Consider the following 7,069-nt stretch of genomic DNA (forward strand, 5'->3'; position numbering starts at 1 on the left):
TGATAATCTCAAAGTAGAGAAAAAAAAATTATCCACAGTGGAATGGCTGTTAAAAAGACCACAGAATTCTCAACAGCAACAAAAACCAGAAGACATAAAATGTAATTTTTAAAGACTTGAGAAAAGATAACTGTCAATAGAAATTTAACTTAAAATATAGAGCATTATGTTTTACTGTTATAATACTCTTTTATATGATCTCAAGTTAGTCAACCTAAGCACAATATATTTATAGGATTACATATATATGTGTGACAAAACTATACCTACTATAATATACTACTATACTAACCTATATTATAGGTTGGAATAGTGGTTATTCTAAAAAGAGAGGAGGTGGGAATATGGGATGGGGAGGAGCACATTCACAGATGCATGTTACAAGCAGTGTTAAATTTTTGATATGTGTGTTAGTTCATGAGTTTACATCGTATCAAATTTTTAAAAGCAAGCAAGCATAGACAAAGATAATGGTACATCCCAAGAACTCTGTTAAAATAAAATATCAAGCTAAAATGATCTCCATCCATTAAATAATTGAACATAAGAAATAGATAATGACACAAAAATAATCAGTACTATTATTTAACTGCTAATAATAATCTTTAAACTGTTACAAAAGAAAAATAGTGATTGAGTTTATGGATGTACTATGTGAATAGTCCTTCTCATCAACACTATTGCTTTTCTTCCCTTAGGGTTGAGAAGGAAGCACAACTACAGAATGATTTCCTAGCATCGTAAATGCCAAATCTCGTTTCTACTACACGCAGAAAAATACCTGTCATCAAAATAGGTACCAATCTGTTTCTAACAATTCTACACAGGCTCAGCAAGAAATAAGGCAAAGTTGAAATTCTGCATTAAGTATAGATATCATAATATGTACAGAATAGCTTAAGGGTTATATCAAATATGAATTACCTGGAGGTAAATAACGCAGGATGACTATGTTCATGAAAATTCTCTGATTTTGCAAATTATAAGATCATGATGTGTTTTGAACTACTACTGTCTGCTAGTTCTACATCACTTAACATTTTTTCTACATAACCTTGTTTCACCTTGGCCCTGTGTAGCCATATAGAGAAGAAAGACATTAATTTGGATCAGAGTCTTGCCAGGATTTGTCGATTTCATGATGGCTACTGACATCATTGGAATACAGCTATGGATAAATTCAGCCAAGTTTAAAAATACATTTTTGACCAAAATTTATATTAGCTACATACACACATTTCCAATTCATTTTTTATTATAACACTCATGTTCTTTTTAAGTAATTTTTATATTCCTTATATTTACTCTTAATTTTTTTAAATGTGGAACGCTTCACAAATTAGTGTGTCATCATTATACAGGACACATGTCAACTTTCTCTATATCATTATAATTTTAGTATACATGCTGCCAAAGTAAGCACTACTGTTAGTTTATAATAAACATTGTCAAGGTTCTATATTAAACTCTTACGTTATCTATGCACTATCTGTATTGACAAATTTTTCATACATGAAAACATAGTTATCAAATGTTTATATTAGCTATTGCATTAGAAAATCTTTGATGCAGTTTAATAGAAATAAATGTTTCTGGAAAACTTAAGTTATAGATTCTTTCAGGAAACAGTACTGCTTTATATAAAAAAGAAGTAAATTGTATATATATAATAATCTCTAATGATAGCTGCTGACATAATAAGAATAAGGCTGTAATTAAGTTCAGCTCAACTAAAAGAAAACACTTTTCATAACGTAGCTGACAGGATTTCTTTTCTTATATCATTAAAGACTTTAGAGCAACAACCAATCAATAAATAAAGCAATCGGTTCTTGTTTTAGACCATAAGAAGCACTTTAATAACTATATAGAAATATAATAGGGTAATAAGACATACAGGCATAAATAAATAAAATAAATAAGGCAGATTATTCAATAAATAATGGAGGAATATATTTAGCCCCAGAATCATCCGTGTTGTCAAAATGGCTAGATTTCCTTCTTTTTTAGGAAGAATAATATTCCATGATATGCAAATGCCATATTTTTCTTTATTCGTTAGCAAACGGATGTTTAGGGTGCTTCCATCTTGACTATTGTGAATATGCTTAAGTGGATATGGTAATGTAGATATCTTTTCAAGATCTTTATATCAGTTCTTATGGTTATATACCAGTAGTATTAATAGATCATGTGTGTTCTATTTTTATTTTTTTGAGAAACCTCCATATTGTTTTCCATAGTAGCTGCATAAATTTACATTCCCACGAACAATGTACAAGGGTTCCATTTTCTCCATATCCTCATAAAATTTTGTTGCTTTTCTTTTTGATAACAGTTTCCCTTTCAAGTGTGAGGTGATAGCTCCTTGTAGCTTTGATTTGGATTTCCTTGATGATTAATGATGTTGAATACCTTTTATATGCCTGTTGGTCATTTTTATGTCTTTTTAAAGAAATGTTGATTCAATTTCTTTGCTCATTTACTAATTGGATTATTTGTTTTCTTGCTATTGATTTCTTATATATTTTGGACGTAACCTCTTTATCAAATATACATCTTGTAAATATTTTCTTTTTTTCTGTAGGTTATCTTTTAATTTTATTGATTATTTCCTTTGTTTAGAAACTTATTCTTTAGTTTTATGCATTTCTTTTATTTTTTTAACCATTTTGTTGAGTCATGATTGACATAGTAGAAGCCGTACATATTTAATGCAAACAACTTGATGAGTTGATAGATAAGTAAACACCTATGAAACCACCACCACAACCAAGGCTTTTTATTATGAGGAATTTACAAGGCTTTATTTACTTTATGAGAAATCTAATATTGTTAAACTTATAGAAGCAGAGAGTATAAAAGTGGTTGCCAGGGGTTAGAAGGAGGGGGAAATAGGGAGTTATTAGTCAAAAGGTACAAAGTTTCAGTTATACAAGATGAATAAATCATGGATATCTGTTGTATAACATACTGCCCATAGTTAATAATATTATATTGTATACTTAAAACTTGTTAAGAGAGTAGATTTTGTGCTAAGTTTTATTATCACAATATAATAATAATAATAATAATAAAAGTCAGAGGAAACTTTTGGAGAAGATATATATGTTTATGGAGTAAATCGTTATGACGGTTTCACAGGTGTGTACTTATCTCCAAACTCATCAAATTTATACATTAGTTATGTACAATTTATTTTGTATGTCAGTCATACCTCAATAGCATTTTTTTAAGAAGGAGTATACTTTTCTTTAAATCGGCCCTACCTTTTTTCTCTATGGTTTTGTATATGCATCCAAAAAAACAAATATTACTGATTAGATTATGATCACTTTACTTGCTTTTATAAATTAATTTTTGGAGGGGACCTTAAATATGATGTAATATCTTTGGATATTCAGTATATAATAATAGTTTGCATATACAGAGATTTAAGATAAATGTCATACTGTCTATGAACACAGACATAAGAGAGAGAACTGTGTTGGAAACTTGGCTCAACTGCTTCCCAGCTGGTGACTTTGGGCAGGTTTTCTTATCAGAAAATGGAGTTGGTAACTACCCTAGAGGTAGGTTTTTAACATGAAGCGATTAATGCATATAAGGACTTGGGAGAAGATGTGTCATTTAATAAACACTCAGTAAATGACCATTATGTCCCTAATCTATTTTAAGGACTAGTATAAAAAGAGAAATAGAAAATAAATGCTAATCCAAGAACTGATAACCTAAATATTCAGTGAGCTTAATACAATTCAGGGTTTAGTCCAAGAAAACTTAATTAAATATAGTCATTCTCTCATTTTGTTTCCCATATAACGCAATTTTGGAAGAAATCTGATATTTTTGAGGAGATGGACTCTACTTTTTTTGCAAATGCTTGCTTTAGCATCACGATGTGAAACAGCAAAAATATACGATGCTAGGAAATATGAGATGCGAGAGTACAAATTTGATGGGCCAAATAGAATTTCTGTGGGTGTAATGATTTTTAGAAACTGACAGCAAGCTGTCTAATACCACATTTCCATATTCATCCTCAAGTAACATGAGCCACAAAACTCCGAGTTTCAAGCCTTTCTGGTTGACTGGGTAATAACTCTGGGAAGCTTTATAGTTGAACTTTAAAATAAATCCACATGACTTTGGGCTTTAAATTCAATTTTTGGAATATTAATCTAATAGAACAACAGACATTTTTTTTTTCCATCCAAACGTGCCATTGGCTCTCTTAAACCCATGCTGCACAATTCTTCTGTGAATGATTGAGAACCTTATATTGCCTTCTTGTCATTGTAAGTTCCGTGAAAGGCAGTAACTCCTTAATGAATATTTGTTCACCTGTCTCATCTATTCCAATAAAAAGCTGAAATAAATATACACTTAAATTGCTCTGTGGATTTATTCACAGAGAAATTATCCGTCAAGAAGTTATATCCACGAGACATTCATCTCTTCTCTGTGTGTAGTAGGCCACCAGATGGTAGCTCTCTACAGCTCTCGTGGGCTGTGAATTGGCACTAATTGAAACATCAACACTCACTTCAAGGCTCCTATAGAGAAACCACATCTCCAGATCTCCAAATCCTCTAAACCGCAAATTTTCAGTGTACTGTATTTAATGTTATTGTTTTTATTTTGCAAAAATCAATAACATCTTCACAGAAAATGTTACTCATGTGGTAAAAAAAAAAATCCTTGAAGTGTTATCAATTACATTTTACATAAGTCTATCCTGATTCTAAATGGCTCCAAATAGCATTTTTTTCAAGATGGTATAAAACATTGTTGTAATGAATTTTACTCTAAGAAGGATATGATTTTGAATTGCTTTGATTTCTTCAAAGACATACATAAATTTTTTTAAAGGTGGGAAATAAAAATAAATTCCTATTTGATTATCTCCTAGTATCATTTTCATGATCATGATCTAGATAGACAAGAGCACATTTAAATAAATAACTACTCAAATAGATAATGTTCCATTTCATTAATTTTTCAGAAAATATTTTATAATGGTCACGTTCTTAATTGTTGACAAAATATTATAATAAATATTGATTCAATTTAGCAAATATTTATTGAAAACTTATAAATAACAAATATTTATTGTGTTATTCGCTTTGCTGGGCATAGTAGAAGAACCAAGATGGCTATAAAATAACTTCTAAAAATTTCAAGCTTCTTTTCCAGTGGGAAAAACCAGCATAGGTGCAGACACAAAAAGAATAATTTCAGGAAAATTTTGATGTTATAATAGAAACACACACAAAAAGCTTTTGTGGGGGGAAATGAGGAAAAACATTGAGACGTAATGAAAAATAAATTGGATTAGAATAAATGAAGATGGGACAAGGGCATTCCAGACAGAACAAGGTGATCAAAGAACAAAATATAAAAGTAGTTAGTAAATTCCAGAAAAAAAGGTTGAGTAAGCTGAACGAATTGAGAAATGAACTCCACTCTGAAAGTTAATTGGTGACTTTACACAAATATAGTTTTTGCTGACATGGAATTTAGTTAATGTTATTAGACAATAAGGCATGGTAATCAATTTCATCCTGAGATAAAATAATTTTCTTGTATCTCAAAGCAGGTTTATTTTTACATCACACATCATTTCCTCAGTATAAAATGATGAAGTTGAAAGTCAGATTACCAAGGAATCAAGAACCAAATGGTAACAAAGTAGATCAGCATAGAGAGTGTCTATGGCATGCTATGGTATGTGAGAAAACATCAGCAATGAAGGTGGACAGCATGTAGGAAAAAAATATATCATAGTTGAGGAAATTCTGTTTTAGACCAATTGGTTAGATTTCCCCAAAACTTGATTTAGCAAAGAGACCAACATTAGCAGGGAAAATCAGAGCATGAGAAATTCCGGGAAGCTAAAGAGAATAATAAGATTGAAGAAGTTAAGAAATGTTGGAGTCTAACTAACCTGTGTTCAAATCGGACTCTGGTTGTGTAACCTCTGGAAAGTTACTAAAACTCTTGGTCACTCTGTTTTCTCGTCTATATTAGATAGTTACTAATACTTACTTCAAAATGATGCTTATAGAGAAATGGAATAGATATATTAAGTGCTCAGAATAAAATGAGCATTCTGTAAAAGATAGCTATTTGTTTGCCACTCTCATAGAATCTGAATCTCTCTCTATCCCCTTTCTCCCTCCCCCTTTTTTTTCCCTCTCTCTCTCTTCTCTTTCCTCTCTCTCTCTCTCTCTCTCTCTCTCTCTCTCTCTCTCTCTCTCTCTCTCTCTCTCTCCTTTCTTCTCCTCCCCCACTCTCTACCTCCCTCCCTCCCTCCCTCCCTGAGATATAAGAGTTTCACAGAGGTCACCTCATTTAGACAATACTTAAAATGTTATGTGCTGAAGGCATTTTAAAAACAGAATGCTCTTAGAAGTGTCTATTAAAATAAGTCAAGTGGTTTATGACAACAAAGAATCAAAATATATCACCCACATCTCAAAACTGGGGAAAAAAAAATCTCATGCCAATAAGGAGAAGTGCAAGGAACAACCAACTGATTTGTTTGAATAAGTATTTTTCCAGAAATGCAGAATACTGTTCAAATTTGGAGGAAAAAGTCAGAGGTAAAAACCATTACATCTATCAATCAATTCTATATCCTATGCAACATTACATCCTTTTATTTTTACTTGCATGTATAGCACAAAGTACTTCTTTTTACATAAAACTAGTGTTGAGAGCTACTTCAAAAAAATGGAAAAACATTTTGAAGGCAAGATGTGTAGAGGAAAGAAAATCTGGCTGCTTTGTCTCTAATATCAACCAGCAGATTATGGTAAATATTAATCAAAGGAGCAGTTGTAGATTGTTAAATATTTACAGAAATAGTATGCACTTACAAATGATCCAAGTGAAATTCATGATATAATATAAACTTTAAACAATAAGTGTAATTTTCAATTTATTTTATTTTTCATTTTAAAATATATATCTACATAGAGAAGACTACATATATGTGTATATATACATATGTGTGTATATATGTGAATATACATATTTATATTACATATAAATTTAAGGAATAGGA

The 7,069-nt window shown here is 30.8% G+C and overlaps 1 non-coding gene across 1 annotated transcript; it reads right to left on the bottom strand.

Moving 5' to 3' along the window:
* Positions 1-1,316: 1,316 nt before the first annotated feature.
* LOC118610160 lies at positions 1,317-1,423 on the bottom strand. The gene has a single exon (XR_004953815.1). It is a non-coding gene; the product is annotated as a U6 spliceosomal RNA (small nuclear RNA).
* Positions 1,424-7,069: the final 5,646 nt, after the last annotated feature.

The sequence above is a fragment of the Rousettus aegyptiacus genome, unplaced genomic scaffold (assembly GCF_014176215.1).
Source record: "Rousettus aegyptiacus isolate mRouAeg1 unplaced genomic scaffold, mRouAeg1.p scaffold_m13_p_12, whole genome shotgun sequence".
Taxonomy (NCBI): domain Eukaryota; kingdom Metazoa; phylum Chordata; class Mammalia; order Chiroptera; family Pteropodidae; genus Rousettus; species Rousettus aegyptiacus.